This window comes from Patella vulgata, chromosome 1, assembly GCF_932274485.2.
Source record: "Patella vulgata chromosome 1, xgPatVulg1.2, whole genome shotgun sequence".
Taxonomy (NCBI): domain Eukaryota; kingdom Metazoa; phylum Mollusca; class Gastropoda; family Patellidae; genus Patella; species Patella vulgata.
Window position 1 is genome coordinate 44,502,854 of NC_065879.2, and position 17,203 is coordinate 44,520,056.

The window sequence follows — 17,203 nt, forward strand, 5'->3', positions numbered from 1 at the left end:
TGTTGATGGTTGCGAAAACTAATTGCCATGAGCTAAAAAGGTGTTTGCAAACTTTGTAGCTGTTGCACAGTCTAGGATTTATTTTAATAGGCTTGAATATTTGAGAAGTAAACCGGATTGACCGAATACAACTGCCGTAATTCCCGTTTTTCATATACTATTCAAAAAAAGTAGGGGATATTTAATTTTGGGGGCATAATACTAAAATATGCAAATGACTACGAAAAAAGTCACTATAGAACCTAACAGAAGAAACATTTCCAGTTACATGTGACGCCCAAACGCACCAATAGCTACCGCATGGAATGCAGGTGATGCTTGGGATCATCATGGGGGTCCAACCCAAGATTTGCACGACTCTGACTTTGAATGTTACAGTCATTGTGGCATTGAATTCCAGGGTGGAAACATCAGTTTAATTGTTTTAGTGACCAGAAAACAAATTTTGATATGCGTCGGCTTACCCAAAATGAAAGGTTACGTGCCCTTGGCATGCTACAGATCGGCACAACACAGGCGGTTGTGGCGCGGACGATGAATGTTTCTCAGTCTGTCATAAGCAGGCTATGGTCCAGATACCGTGATACACAATCTGTATAGGACAGACCACGCTCAGGTCGACCAAGGGCGACAACTCAAGCCCAGGATCGATTTATCCGTACCTTGGCCTTGAGAAATCGTGTCATCACAGCAAATCAGATCAGCGCTCGTCTTCAAACAGACACTGGTGTGAGAGTGAGTGGCCAGACGATTCGGAATCGACTGCATAGGGGTCACCTTCGCGCCCGACGTCCTCGCGTGATCCCTTTTTTGAGAGATCATCACATTCAGGCAAGACGTCGTTGGTGTAGGGATCGTCAACACTGGGATAATCGACGCTGGAGCAATGTGATGTTTTCAGATGAGTCAAGGTTCACTGTTGATTTTTTGGACAGACGTAGGAGGGTGTGGCGTCGTCGAAACGAGCGCTTCCAAGACGTTAACGTCATCAGACATGATCGATTTGGGGGTGGTTCTGTTATGGTGTGGGGGGGCATCACTGTTGCTGGAAGAACGGCTTTACATGTTGTTGCAGGGCGTGTTACAGGCCAGTACTACCGGGACAACATCTTGGCAGTCCATGTTGTGCCGTTCGCACGACGTCATGGCCGCCCTTTTTATCTTCCAGGATGACAACGCAAGATGTCACAGGGCCAGGATCGTTACAGGTTACCTCCAACAACAGAACATCACCACATTACCTTGGCCAGCACTGAGTCCCGACCTCTCCCCCATCGAGCATGTCTGGGACATGCTTGGACAGAGGTTACGTCAACGTCAACAACGTCCTGCCAATGTCCAAGAACTTGCTGCTGCGTTGCAACAGGAATGGGACAATCTGGACCAAAATGACCTTAGACGTCTCATTAGGAGTATGCCACGTCGGATCAATGCTTGTTTGGCAAACAGAGGAGGATTTACCCGTTACTGACTTGGTTGTGATGCTGTGGTAACTTTGCTGTTTGACCCCGGGTATCATTTTACCCTTATAATGGTCAGTCTGTGCCTTACTTAGTCTAACGATCATTTGGAATAAATCGATGAATGTGAACTTCATTTCATTTTGTCATTTGTTTCTTCGTCAGTTTCATTAGGTGACTTTAATAACACTTAAAAATCAAATATCCCCTACTTTTTTTGAATAGTATATAACAAAAGATGATTGCAAATGTGTACTTTGTTTGGATATTAGGCCTATTAAGCTGAGGATGAAATAGTATTGCTCCATTATATCTTTCTGGAACCACCGTGCTATCACCGAATGGATGGATATGACTAAGTAAGCCTATAAAGCTGTTAATTAAACTTTAGAACATTTTCACAAGTCCATATAGACCTGTTTCTACGGTTGTAATTTGTACTTCATGCAGTTCGTGCATACATGTTAAAATTTTAAAATAGAACGTGGAAAAGCTTCTTTTTTTTGCGGTGTGGGGGAATTATGTTTTAAATTATCCTGTTTCTACGGTTGTAAAGATAATATAATTTGTGCTTAAAAAAAATGCAGTTCGTGCAGACATGTTAAAATGGAAAAGCTATTTTGGTGGGGGGATGAAATAATGAAGTCAACATTTATTGTAGGGGAGATAACCACGTTTACTTTGAAAATTCACGTGATATTCTAGTCTACCACCCCGTATTATCCAGCCACTGTGTACATTCAACGAAGGTCGCAATTTTATGTAAAATTGAGTAGAATATTGGAGTTAATTGAGGTCAAGATACAGGAAGTTAGCTAATTGACACCAACACTAACAATTAAATCCCTAAGGAATGGTTTGATTCAACTAAACGTAAGTAAACTGTGTCTGTTAGCTTGTCTTTGTTTTTCTTGAAATCCGACATTTTATCGAGGTCCATAAATAAACATCAGTAGGCCTATATCAGTGTCAGAAGAGAACGTTGTTGTTATTATGCGCGTTTTGAACAGCTAGTTCTAAAAAGGAAAGGATTGTAATAATTAAAGCTAGGTAGGCCCTTTTAATTAACGAACGAATAATATGCTCAAATACAAAATAAGCCACGTAATTTCATGGTTAATGTAAGAACTATTATTAGCAGGCTGCCAGGGGCGTACGGCCGGGGCGTACCGACTGATGCACAGACCCCTAATAGTAATACGAGTGTATATTATAGGCCTTCTCACGCAGAAATACCATTTCCTTGACTTTGAGGAAAAATGTTGGACGATTTCTGGTGGTCAGAAAACACTGACCAGGTCCCGTGTATACATTGGCATGCACGTAAAAGATCCCTTGACAGTTGGAATTCGATATAAGTGTAGTCCTGAATGCCGCTGCCCGGGCAAAATTTTTCTCATTGCATACTGTATGGCGTATGCATGACCGTCTTCATTATAGCCCGGTTTTGAGGCGTTCATTGAGGCGTTCCTGTTTCATTACTGAACGCAAAATAGTTTTTACTAATTTGAGCTTTCAAAAACTGGCTCGTATTGTGATATCCAACGCAATCATAGATCAGATATATTCATACATATTAAGTATTTGGGGAGAGAGAGAAATGGGGTTTAACGTCCACCCGACACAAACTAGGTCATTTCGGGCGTAACAAATGGTTTAATTTTATTTCAATAATTCGCTTGCGCGTAGGGGTCTTTAGCAGTGGAAGAAAACGGGAGGACCCGGAGAAAACCCACGAGATTGGACAGGCGACCCTACTCCTTGTCACGTACAACGGAGGATTCGAAACCATGCCAGTTGACTCAATGACAGGCCTTATGATAAAGCGCGCACGTGCTAACCATTCGGCCATCCAACCCCTCTAAGTATCTGGGATTTCTTCCTTCTATTTTGGCAGTGTCTGTTTGCTTTATTAATTCATTTAGTTGCCGAGATGCATAATTTTTAGACCGATCACGACTGCCCCCCCCCACCTCCCGAGACACGTCCCTGTACCTATTTCATTTTAAAAAAAAAAACAAACAAAAACAATTCGGATAGTATTCAACGTTCAACAATTATTTCTTGATTAATTTGGACAATTGCCAGTCCCAACAACGCCTACAGTTTAATACAGTTCGATTATTAACCATTAAATATGGTTAATTAATCACGCTGTCATTGCAACGTCTATAGTCTAACCCAATGAATAACTATATTTGATCTGTGATTCGGGTAATTAATTTATGAAGCTCTGAAGCCACTAAATTGCTCAGTACAAGTCACCGTCGAAATCAACATGTCCGTTTTAATTAATACTACAAAGGTTAATTTTTTTTAACAAACGAATTCTTATCATTTGTGGCTAGGTGGGTAAGGCGCTGGCTCGCTAGCCTGGAGGTCGGGTGTTCGATCCCTGCATTGGCCGAGAAAGTTCATCCCGATTTTCCGACGTGGTTTCCCCTTGTCAGCGATGCAGGACGGAGGGCCTGACAAGGATAGCTGTCTAGTCCTTCGGATGAGACGAAAAACCGAGGTCCCGTGTAAACATTGGAATGCACGTAAAAGATCCCTTTGCAGTTGGAATTCGATATAAGAGTAGGCGATAGTGCCACTGCCCGGGCAAAATTTCCCTCATAGCATACTGTATGGCGTATGGCCGTCTTCATTAGCCCAGTATAGGAGCAGAACAGTAGGACGTTAAACCCCATTTCATTTCATTTCTTATCATTTGATTACTTATGTTTTAATACAAGTACAATTTCATGGATACACAATTACTGAGTTTAATACTAAGCGCAGTGCCGGACTGGGCCCACCTGTCCACCTGTCCGTGACAGGTGGGCCTAAGCTCATTAAAAAAAATGGGCCTAAGCCTATAAAGAAAAAAAGAGAAAGAAAAGAGAAAGAAAGGAGGGGGGAGGAAAGAAAAGAAAGAAGGGAGGAGAGGAGAGGGCAGAGGACATGAGAAAGAAAAGATAGGAAAAAAATGACTGACAAACAACACAAAAAAAGAAGTGTACTACAAGGAAAGAACTTTATGAGTTTGACCTCATTATACCGAGAACCGTGTAATTCATCTTTTAACTTCTTCTTAGTTCTTCATAAGTCATTATCGCCGAAATAATCGCCAAAAACTTGCCAGTTTTGAGTTTTTCGCGAAAAATTATATTCTGTGATGTGCGTCAACAGAACTGTCAAATACGTGTACTGTATGTATATTATAATTTGCATTATTTTCATCACGTAGAATAAAAGGTTTTGTTTTTTGACACTGAAGAGAATTCTCAAATTCATCTAATGATAGTGCTCTTGGGTCATTCTGTTATCTAATTGTATCATGAAATCAAAAATTTGCCTTCTTCTGCTTTGGTCTGAAATGCTTGGAAAATGGGTTTGCGGTTGTCAATTTTCAAAATTTTCCGGGGGGGGGGGGAGAATCCCCCAAGACCCCCCTCGGACGTGCCTTTGGCGCGAACTTGTGTGGGCCTTGGTCAATGACCTGACAGGTGGGCCTTAGTCACACCAGTCCGGCACTGACTAAGCGACGTCAAACTCAGTAATTGTGTATCCATAAAATTGTACCTTGTATAAATATGTTCAATTACTAAATGCCAATCAAAGAAGATATACGTCATCAGTATGGAGATGTGGCTACCAGACTAATTTACTAGATTGTGAAATCAGAGGACAAGCATGAAAGTGAATTACACCAGAATTCCTTATGCTAGGTTCCCACTATCACGATTCGCGCTACGATTGAAATCGTAGTTTTAATCATGGTGATCCTATCAGGTCTTACCAGATATTGTGGTCAGTCGTACAAATCGTGTTGATCGTATCGAAACGTATCCGAATGTATCTGCACATACGAGTAAAAATAAGTGTCTTAATCCCCACCTAATTAACATGATCTTTCAATAAACTGATGTGAAAGATAGGCACGATAACATTGACTTTTCGAAAAGTAACCAGATACCGTAAGAAGATCTTAAAGTGTCAATAAAATGTCTTGAAATAGATTCAAGCTATTGAAAACCATTAATGACATTAATCATGAGTGAGAATGAAAGTTCCATTGGGGACATAATGGGGTAGGACATTTTTCTGCACCATTGCACTCTATAAGATCATTATTAAAGCGGTTTATGAAGCTGTCCAAATTCCAAATCCCCTGATCCTACATATTGATTACAGTTGGTTTATTGTGAGTCTGACGTAAGACGGGCACATGTAAATAAACATACTGACTAGAGTTAAAGGAGAAGTACAGCCGTTACAAATTCCTTTTATTTTCTACATTATCTAGTAGTAAAATAGTTTCTGCAATTCAGAACCCGAAGTGTAACTCATTTTGCTTTTCAATAACAAATTAAGACCCTGGTGGAGATGTCATCAGAGTAACTGCCAGCTACTGTTAATAAACCAATTAGCTCAACCGATCATGCTATATAATATATACATGTAGCTGGTCTAGTACTGTGTAAATATGCAGTAAGAAAGACATTGGGTCAAAGATTTGTATACCACAGGCGCCACTTGTTTCGTTTACAGTGTTTAAAAATTACCCCCACGTCACAGTTAATTTGTTAATTGAAGATGAAACTTTTACGTGGATTTAATAATGGAGAATGGCTGTAAACTAGTTCAACACTAAATAATAATGAACATGTAAAGCAACGGCTGGACTTCCCCTTTATGATATTTTAAAGTGACAAGATCTCCAGTGAACACATTGCACATCCGCACACCTTGCTCCACTTAAAATTTACTTTAATAAGAATATAAGACATGTCTCTTTAAAAAAAACTTACAAGGTTAACTTGACCTAACGAAAAACAGAATCAAGTTAATGTGTAGTTGAAAAAGCAATCTCCAGAAACAATTTGATTTGATATCCATATACATTGTGCCCTAGGCTCTCGAATATAAATTACAGTCTGTATAAAACAGTCGATATTTTAAAGAAATAATACCCAACTTTAAATTTACGTAACACAGTAACTTATCAACATTGATTAATATGGTTGAATCAACCGAGTTAGAAACAAGAATTGGGTTAATACTTCTCGGAAGGATATGAACATCGTAAAGAAAATCGATCAATACCATATTTACAGTCGGTCGTCTTAAACTTAAAAATAATCCACCGACTGGTTACTTCATTCATTCTCTTATATAGGTCATTCCTGTTTTCAACTATGTTAACAATAAAATTGCTTAACAGTCAATTCCCGCGGAACAAAACCAAATCTGTAAATATGGGAAAATAGCGACATTGTGCGTCATTAAACTGCAAAAAGTGTACTATTTGACTTCAGCACTCGATTTTCAGAAATAAAAACAGAGTCTAAGTAGATCAAAATCCGAAATGTTTGACTTTTTATGGCTGACGGTCAAAAGCCAACCCAAATGCTAGATGTCAATATGATGAACACGGTGTTATGGATATAATATTTTCTTTTTACAATTTTGAGTCTCTTGGATTTGTACGCTGTGTTTTGAAACAATGTCTTCACATGGACAATTGTATAACATCTAGTGTATGTGTTTTGTGAAATTGTGTATTCTTCTGTAGCCAGACCTTAGACATTTTATCTGAAAAACTGAATCTACATTACCCGAGAACAGTGACAACACGTGATTGGTTCCGTTTCCGTTACGTGTGTTCGTGTCATGTCTGATAAATCTATATATATAGATTCCCAACAGAATAATATGACTTGGTGCCAATCATTTCTATGTAAATATATATCTTAACCATTGTACTTGTCAGTTCCACCATTATTTCTCATAATTAGGCTGTCTGGGGTCATGGTTAATGACATAATCCTAAAGAAGCATATACTTCTTGAAACCTAGGTTGTTAACAAAAGTACTGGTTTTGTAACATCATTGAGAGAGAGAGAGAGAGAGAGAGAGAGTTTGTGTGTGTGGATGTTTGGTAGTGTGAGAGTGAGAAAACCGGAAGACCCGGGGATCACCAACGACCTTCGACAGCCACCGTAAGCCTGGAGGAATTGTAGGCAAACGGGCACTCAAGGCTCCACGAATCGTTTGATATTGGTGACAGCCCAACGATCTGCAGCAGTACAAAGCTCTAGACATTTGCTTCATGAATACTAAAAAGCAATACTAGCCGAAACGTTGTTCAGCACTGAACAGTCCCATCATCTATACTCTTACTGTAAATTTGTGTGAAGGAAAGTTATGAATCGGGCATATTTACCAACTAGTCTGTATTTTATGAGTTTCATTGTTAATCAAACAAAAAAAAAGTCCGGTCGGTCTGAAATATCGGACAAATGGATGCCTGGTCGGAAACATCAGACAAATTAAACCATGTGGCAAACGTCATGACATAGTAAACATTGCACTAATTAACGCGTAACGAACAAGTATCGGACGATTAATAAAGGATACCTAGTTGGCTTATCGAAGAAAATTGTTGAACTTAAAATAGATAACATCTATATGAAATATCCCACAACCGAAGTGATTTACACTGATGAACTATTAACTCAAACAAACACATAACCTTTGATCAATGAATATACATGCAATGTAAATGAACATAGGTTGTATAATTAACATGTACATGGAATGTTATAGACTTGTATACTGTTGACGTAGGTGTTAAACCTGATCTAATTGTTACCATGACAACTATGTACATGTATATATACTCTTCGAAATAATTAGATGTAATAATACGACTAGCTATGAGTTGGGTATTATATAGGTAACATTAACAGACTTATATAGTCAATTTCGATATAATTTGTCAGAGTGCTTTTTGACACACTTTATTGCTTTGGTAGATCATGATGTCGACGATTTATGCCTTAAACTTTCACTGAAATTGGGCTACATTCAACTACATATGGATTTTCGTCCCATCCGAAATACTAGACTTGTCGGTTCCTCCGTAATACCGTAACACCACTGACAAGGGCAAGCCACGTTGGAAAATACCGAGGATCGAGCCCCTTACCTCCTTGTTAGTGAATCGGCGTCCCACTCACTAAACCACAGTGGTTGCCATTGAAATTACTAGCAAGTATAAAAGTGGTGCTCTGCATGGTAAACCCTATTCATTGATTCATATATATTATCTGTACACGACTGTTATAGTGGCTTATGGATTTTACGAAATTAAAGCATAAATTGTTAGCTATCTAAACTGAAAGAGGGATGACATAAGGTGTTTAAGAAAAAGTAAGCGGGTCATGCCTCAAAATTCGTTAATAATGTTTAATAATGTGTGTCAAGATATTGTTATTAGTTCCAATATGAACGTCAAATGTACAAGAAGATGATATCAACATTTAGAAAGTAGACTTTGAGAGTAAAGCGGAAATCTATTATCATATAATATAATATGTCACGATTATTGTGTTTCCGGTTGCTCGATGGGTTTAACATTCATTTAAAAAAAAAATCCACCTTGAATGTATGCATTTACTCGTAAAATATTAACTGTGCGAGGAATAGTCATTTGTTTTTAAAAGATGATATAAAAATGTTATAAGTGATTTTGTTGGGCAAAGGGATGTTCGTAGATTCATTTTCATTTTGCTTGTGGACGCTTTAGAGGCTCAAGTTTATATCTGATTGACTTCAAATTTATACACGGTGTTTAAAGCCATGAGATGAATCAAGAATTCTGATAATTACTGCCAGAGTTACGGCCCTTGGTTACTTCGAAAAAGCTTGTGGATGCTCTACAGGCCAATTTTATCATTCGATTGATTTTAAATTTATACATAGTTTAAGGTCAAGAGACGAAGACTTTGATTTTCAAGGATTTACGATAATTACTCCCAGAGTTATGGCCCTTGATTACTTCGAAAAAGCTTGTGGATGCTTTACAAGCCATAGTTATCATTCAATTGACTTTAAATTTATACACAGAGATTTAGGTCCTGAGACGAACAAGTACATATTGATTTTCAATGGTTTTTGATATGGACAACTAAATCCATGATATTATATTTTTTGTATACTAAATGTTAGCATGGGGCGAACTAGAAGCCAAACAAATTCTACTCATTTCTTATAATTACTTAATGTGTTGTTACTCTTAATCAGATTTTGGTTTATCGTAAATGTTCCATTACCGACAAACGAAAAAGTATGCGAGAACCCTCGTTGACTTTCCGGACTAATTAGTTGTTGTCGGCGTATGTTTTGTTGATTGGCTAATGGCTACCTATCTTTCGGATCAGACGTGGCAGCTTATTGTAGCCTATGTGTCAGTTAATTGTGACATAGAATAAATGGGTTTTTATTGTACCTTTTTATACGCCCACATTGAAATGTGGTCGTATATTGTCGTCGCCCCCGCCCGTCCGTCGGTCGGTCCTGCGTCCACAATTGCTTGTGGGCGCTCTAGAGGCTAAAGTTAATATCCGATTATACACAGTTATTATACACAGTGTGTAAGGCTAAGGTTAATATCCGATTATACACAGTTATTATACACAGTGTGTAAGGCCATGAGACGAAGTAGCCTAGTGATTTTCAATGATATCCGATAATTAGGGCCAGAGTTATGGCCCTTGATCACCTTGAAATATTTTGTTACGCTCTAGAGGCTTATCATCCGATTGACTTTAAAATTATACACAGCGTTTAAGGCCATGAGACGAAGAAGCCTAGTGTTTCGTATGCTAAACGTTAGCATGGGGCAGAACTTTATAAAAACCAAACAAATTCGAATCATTTTCTGATAATTACTTAATGAGTTGTTACTCTTAATCATATTTTAGTTTATTATAAATGTTTCATTACTGCCCGAACGATTTAGCTGCTTTGGGCGTATGTATGTTTCGTTACCTGGCAACCTATCTTTCTGATTTGTGGGAAGCCGAAATTTCAGGCGGTAACAAGGCCGACATGCTTTTATTTAAATTTGATATTAAAAAGTCTATTTAGTTGCATGTGGTATGACGTCATTTAATTTAATAGCAACACGTCATTTAATTGATTCTAAAATTCCGCTTATTTTCATTTGATGGTAAGACACAGCATTAATTGACACGTCGCATAAATTGGTGGTAAGATCATGTGATTTCATTTTATTTGATAGACGTCATTCAAGTCGTTGGTATAATCATTTTGCACACAAAGATTCATCTACTTCATACTTCGAGAATACATCTCTGTCCTGAATGACCGCTATATCCAAAAATTAGTATATTGTTTTGAAATGCGGTTTTACCCCGTTTCACATCTGGCATACACACAAAGACTAAATAAACATATTCAATTCCATTAAATGGAAGCAGAATAAAAACTTGACTTCTCAAAATTCTCGAAGTATACTTAGTGTTTTCGATCGTCGATTTATGACTTAAACTGTCATCAACTATAGCTAAGTGTCTGTTCCCAGCTAAGTGTATAGACAGGCAGCCTAAGTTTAGTATGTGGTATAATAAGAGTAACTTGATTTATTTTCAAAGACGTCATTTGGTTTGGTAATAAGGCTTCGGTTTATTTAAAAAGTAATCCTTATGTTGATTTAAAAAGTAATCCTTATGTTGATTTAAAAGTAATAGTTCGGTTGATTTAAAAGTAATCTAAAAGTAATCCTTGGGTTGATTTAAAAGTAATCTAAAAGTAATCCTTGGGTTGATTTAAAAGTAATCCTTTGGTTAATTTAAAAGTAAGGCGTCATCAGATTCATAAGCACAATATTTGATTCCGTTAGATATTGTTTAATTTGGTGTGAGACGCCACTTGATCATGATTTATTGGTAAGGACGTCATTTGATCTGATGGTATAGTTTCATTATATTTCGTGGTCTTCTCCGGCAAGTTATCCATTAATTTGTCATGGGGTCGCTGCGAACGTGATACAATATAATCCTTTTGAAATCTTATGTAATATCGATCGATGTGGTAAAAAATGACATGATTCCGCCAGTAAAAGAGGTGGGGGGAAGTATTTCGGGTTTTCATTTTGTTGTTAAAACGGCATAGGCGTAAGGTCGATGACTGTTGGTGGGGGGGGGGAGCAGAACCCGAAATGTCCGAAAAAATTTCTGGTTACAGAGGGCGGCGTCAGTAATTTGCGAGAGACGAAGGAGCGGAGCTTACCGTATAGGGATCCCCAAGGTAATCTGCCATGGAAAATTTGACGGTTACAGAGAGCGGGCGTCAGTATTTTGCGAGAGGCGAAGGAACGGAGCTTACCGTATAGGGATCCCCAAGGTAATCTGGAAAATTTGACGGCCGCAAACGCGTTTTCCTGCTATTTCAGCTCTTGAATACAACAACTTCAAATTTAGGTATCTGACTCGAATTCCAATCAACGATTCAATCGTTTACAGTCCACGGAGTTGGACCATAAGGCAGAAAATTTTGAAAATTTAACTGCCGCAAACGCGTTTTCGTGCCATTCCAGCCGTGAATAGAGCAACTTCAATGTGGTGCAATATAGCAGGTGGCTGACCTGAATCCGAAACAGCCAATCAATCATCGCGGGGTATGGGGGTCTCGCCCTCCTGGAGAAAATTTTGAAAATCTTACTGCTGTAAATGCGTTTTTCTGCTATTCAAGCCCGCGAGTTAAGCAGCTTCAAGTTAGTGTTAGTTGTATTTTACGTCCGCTTCCACCGAGGTGATATCGCAGACAATGACGTGTTATGTGTACAAGGTGCATTAATTTACAATGTGATTAGTGAGAAATATTAGGATGGTTAGGTTTTCATATATATGTACATAGGACAATAAACAACAGTAGGATAACATGTGCAAAGGACGAAACAGATGCCAGTAGACATTTACAAACATGCGATTTGACGGAACAGACATGGACAAAGACGGACATTTTCACAGACATAGACATATTATGTACATATATATATATTTTGGGTCGATTGGGTTGGTCTGGTCGTTCTGTCCGGTAGAATGGCAGGGCGGTGCAACTCTACCTTGGGGCTTTGTTGGTGAGTTTGAGTCCTGGTCCATTCTTCCTTCCATTTGGGTATGTTGTCCGGTATGGTAGCGTTTTTACATCTTTATTTATGTTATTCATTCCTTTTATTGTTGGTTCTCTGAAGTTGATCAGTGATTTTGTAACCGAAAGCCCACTCTATAATGCCGACCTGAATTACAGTCAAACTGTTGCAGCTGCATTCACAAATAATAAGCGATGCCCGAAAAATGTCGTACAAAGTAGCGTGGCTCCAGACAAAATGTTTTAAATCATAGTCAATTAATTCAGTGTAAAATCCTGGTACTCAATTAAACAAAAAGTAAAATTAGTGTTTTATTAGATTTCGGGCACTTATTGTGCAAACTACTTTTTTTTTCACTTTACCGTCTGGTCGAAAAGTCAGATTGCCCGAAAGTTAGGGGGGTAGCTGCCCCCGCCCCGCCCCGCCCCATGGCTTGTGTAAAACGGCGAGACGCAGGCATAGACCACTAGAATCGAATCTCAAGACGACATAGGTGTGTGTGTGTGGGGGGGGGGGGTATTTTTTGTTTTAATTTACTGTCGATCCATTCCCCCATATCTTCACCCCTCTCTCTCTCTCTCTCTCTTAGATCATAATATTTGATATGATATGAAGTCAAATGGTTTGCTTTTGGTGATCCCATACGTGTACGTGACAAGGGGTTGGGTTGTCTGTCAAAGGTCACGGGGTTTCCCTCTTGGTCCCCGGGGTGTTTCACACTGCCAGCCAAAGACTTCCACACACAAACCATTATTGAAATCATGGGGTCGCTGCGAACGTGATACAATATAATCCTTTTGAAATCTTAGGTAATATCGATCGATGTGGTAAAAAATGACATGATTCCGCCAGTAAAAGAGGTGGGGGGGGGGAGATATTCGGGTATTCATTTTGTTGTTAAAACGGCATAGGCTTCCACACACAAACCATTATTGAAATTAGACACACTCTCATTCTCTCTCTGTGTGTGGATAATCCTTCAGAGACAAAATTCTATTAGTCAAATGAGATTAGCCAGACATATAAACATGACTGAAATTAATAACTTATGGAATAAACAGTGGTTTATTTGTTTTCTCATCATATTTAGCACGGACCGGTGTCTGCGTAAATAGAAACTAGAGCCACGAATTATTACCCATCAAGTCAATTGACATATTACATCAATACTATTGTTTGTATATAGTTTTCTCAGCCTCTGTGGATATTTGACGAGTGTTATTGAGCCATTGTCACATGCTTTTATTGTTCATGTTTTCTATGTCAGTACAGTGCGGGTCAATGTCACGTTGTTCATTTTATTAACCAGTATAGTTAGAGCCCCACCAACGTGTCGAAGTGAAAGACCATAATCAATACAAAAGTTATGTGAAAATGATACCCATTTAAAGTTTATATTAGTTGGTATGTGTTTTAGATTAATATATGTTGTGTAAATTCGTTTGTCTTTTTCGTATACAGTCAGTCCATTCACGATAATGGTTTTATACTCGGGTGTTCGTAAATACGTAATAACTTCAAGGAAGGGTTGATGAAAACTGCCGCTTGCTGGTTTATCCTTTTCATGTTTGAGATATTAGTGTTCACGATCGGTCCTGTGCATTAAAAACGGGTGTTTCTGGAACAATTGAATACATTATTTACTTATAAAGACTTATCTTTGCAGGGATAGAAGAAAATATAAAGAAACAAAGGCACCCGGGCAGACTGGAATTTTTATAACATAGGTACGCTGCCCTATAGTTCAGTTTCCTCAGTTGGGGCTGTGAGTGTAGCCTATTTAATTCTGCGTTATACAATTGAAAGTTTTATAGGCGTATATTATATCTACATATAATATAATGTTGATGGGAGTAGATGGCCAAATGGTTCGTACGTGCGCGCTGTCATTGAGTCAACCTGGCGTAGTTTCGATTCCCCGGTTGTACGTGACAAGGAGTAGGGTCACCTGTCCAACCTCGTGAGTTTTCTCGGGGTCCTCCGGTTTCCTCCCACTGCTAAAGATCCTACGCGCAAGCGAATTATTGAAATAAAATTTAACCTTGTGTAAGTCCCGAAATGACCTAGTTTGTGTCGAGTGGACGTTAGACCCCATTTCTCTCTCTCTCTCTCTCTCTCGCTCTCTCTCTCAATTATGTCGATCTTGAGAATGAAGAAAACGGACTTTGTCCAAGTATATTTCACTTTTGTTTACAAGATCTTACTCGAATATAAATAATTTCCACCAGGATCAACATTCATGGTTATATATGTGCTTTTAACGACATTATAAGCTACCGTACCATTAAAAATGAGCTTCGAGCAATATGACTTTTTATTATTCAGTTCTAACGCGTATGTATCACGTGATAGTCATGTGACTACTTTGACCTTTCAACCTAAGCCAGCCTCAGTCAGCTGTAGATGTAAACAGAGACTTTGACGAAGGCAGACGACACCAGGCAATATTTGTTTTACTTGAAGTGTTTTTCGTCACTTCCAGCAGTAAATTAATCGTCGATAGAGACTGGACTTATCGCCGTAGCTATCCAAATTTAAATATTACTGATATTTTGATGTTTTAGTGTAAATGGAAAAGGTTATAGCTGTGAAAATGATACAACTACAAATTTGTAAAAGGTAAAATGAAGACTTGTGCGTATGTTGACCCCAGTAGGTAAACCTGGCTTTGAGAGATTACTTTTTCCAAGTACTTCTAGTATGATATGGATCTCTAGCACATCTTAATTGATAATTATGTATGCGTATATCACAATGGCTATCAGGTCTATGACTAGGGATAAATGAAAATTTCCATAGTGAACAAAGGATTGCATTTTAGTATACTTATGAACAAAAGTAAGATATGTCCTGAATAATGGTATTCAAGAATTAAGAGTACACTATAAGAAGCATGCCCTGCTGCATGACACTAGTTACTATTTATAGTTAATTGGATCAGTGATATAGTTTTGGACTAGAAGTCTACATATGTTTGACCTTTATTTTACAATTAGGATAAATGCATATTTGTATGAGACTATCAGCTAATCAGTTATCTGTATAATATAGATGCAAAGAAAAGCTCATTGTTATCCCAGGGATAGGTACATGTACTCTTAATCCTATAAGGTCCATGGTTAATTCATTGTGGGTTCCATCATCAAGGTCATCCTCCCATGGCCAATTTCCTTTTGAGATCTGTTTTAGATTTAACTTGAATATGTATAAGATAGCAAGAAAATATCTGCATCAAATATTTTCTATGTCATTGTTACACACTACTGGACGCTATGCTTTTTTACTTACACCCCTACCACCCATCTTGCCCTGGACACCCCACTAGGTTAATCTGGCCTTATTGCTGCTATGTAAATTCTATTTTGGATTTTATGAGTGTTAATAGTCTATAGTAAGAGAAAACATAATTTGTCTTTTTGTTCAGGCGACAGAATATATATTAGAGATTCCTGTCAAGTCATGTCATATATGTTGTTGTAAATATAAGGGATGTATAGGTGGATATACATGTAGACAGACTTTTAGTTATTTAATTGTTCACTGATCTGGATTACAGATTAGGATAAGTAGAAAAACAAGCTTAATGTTCATTATAAAATCCATTATTACTACTACATGTAGGAACAAGAGCTGTGTTAAATAATTTATACACATCTACATTTACATATTGAGAGATTTTAATTGTCTGTTGTCTCAGACTATCAAGAATAAATGACAGATATATTCCAGTGAATAAATCTGTTTATTTCTGTGCTAGGATCCTTTGTTATAGTCCCTAGTAACAGTATGAAGTTCTGTGATATACAGGGCTGGATTAACCTTGTAGGTGGCCCGGAAGAATTCAGTAGGGCCCAGTCCTCTCCCCAGAAAAGTTTGAAAAATAGATTTGATTCGATGCATTCTGGGGTATCTTCTGGACGAGTAACACAAGAATCTCTCGGTCATCAAATGGAACTTTTGATCTTGTACTCAACCCATAATGTGGGGTGCCCAGGACATTTGTCCCATTTTGCTCCCTATACATTTGGTACTGGGGATAATTTTTCAAAGCTATGTTAGCACCCAGTGTTCTGATTGTGTTGAAGATAATCTTCTTGACTAGCAAACACATATTTATTGAAAAAACCTGTCAATAACTCGTGTGTAGTTACTATTTCATACAATGCTTCGTTTTTTGATGATTTTCAATAGAAATTTTTAAGGTTACTGTTGCATTTTGATTTTCCCTTCACAAAGTTTCCAAATGGCATTACTTAACCGGAAGTAAATCGTGTACGCAGGTCAATTAAAATAGTTTCTTCCATCAGTACAAATTAGTCAAGCAAGGTCATTCTCATTATGTGATATGCACTAGTATAAAGATTCATTTTGAATGAAATGAAAGACAAGGTATCTCTTTACATTACAAAGAGGTGTACAGTTGTCACAGTATTTCTTTTCCTCAGACTGATTATAATTTTTATCCTGACTGAAAACAACTATAATCTTTACATAGATTAGAATGAAAATAATGAGTAACTATGGCCATTTAGTTCTTACATCACTGCGATTTGCAGCCACCTGCGGTATGGTCCCAGATCACTAAATCTATTCTGCTAAATGGCTAGAGTTCCTGATTGTAAAAAAAGATCTATAATTATGGATCCAATGCGATACTAAATCATGACATATTGAGGTTTATACAATTTTATAAAATACACAAAATAAACTAAAGTTAGTTACATATAATAATAATGCTTAATCGCTGGCATAACGGCCGAAAAGGAGCATTTTGTAGTCATTTTACTGATTTTGCGAAAAA

The 17,203-nt window shown here is 37.9% G+C and overlaps 1 protein-coding gene across 6 annotated transcripts in view; it reads left to right on the forward strand.

Annotated features, from left to right (window-relative positions):
• The first annotated feature begins 2,114 nt into the window (after positions 1-2,114).
• LOC126819772 (monocarboxylate transporter 12) overlaps positions 2,115-17,203 on the forward strand; it is a 29,034-nt gene continuing 13,945 nt past the window's right edge. The window contains exons 1-2 of one of the 6 annotated variants that reach the window (XM_050548028.2): positions 2,115-2,333; positions 14,069-14,167. The gene's annotated coding sequence lies outside the window, so the exon portion shown is untranslated. Of the gene's footprint in view, positions 2,334-13,745; positions 13,807-14,068; positions 14,168-14,730; positions 15,022-17,203 lie in introns of those variants that run through there. The other 5 variants (XM_050548032.2, XM_050548011.2, XM_050547991.2 and 2 more) reach the window with 5 other exon arrangements.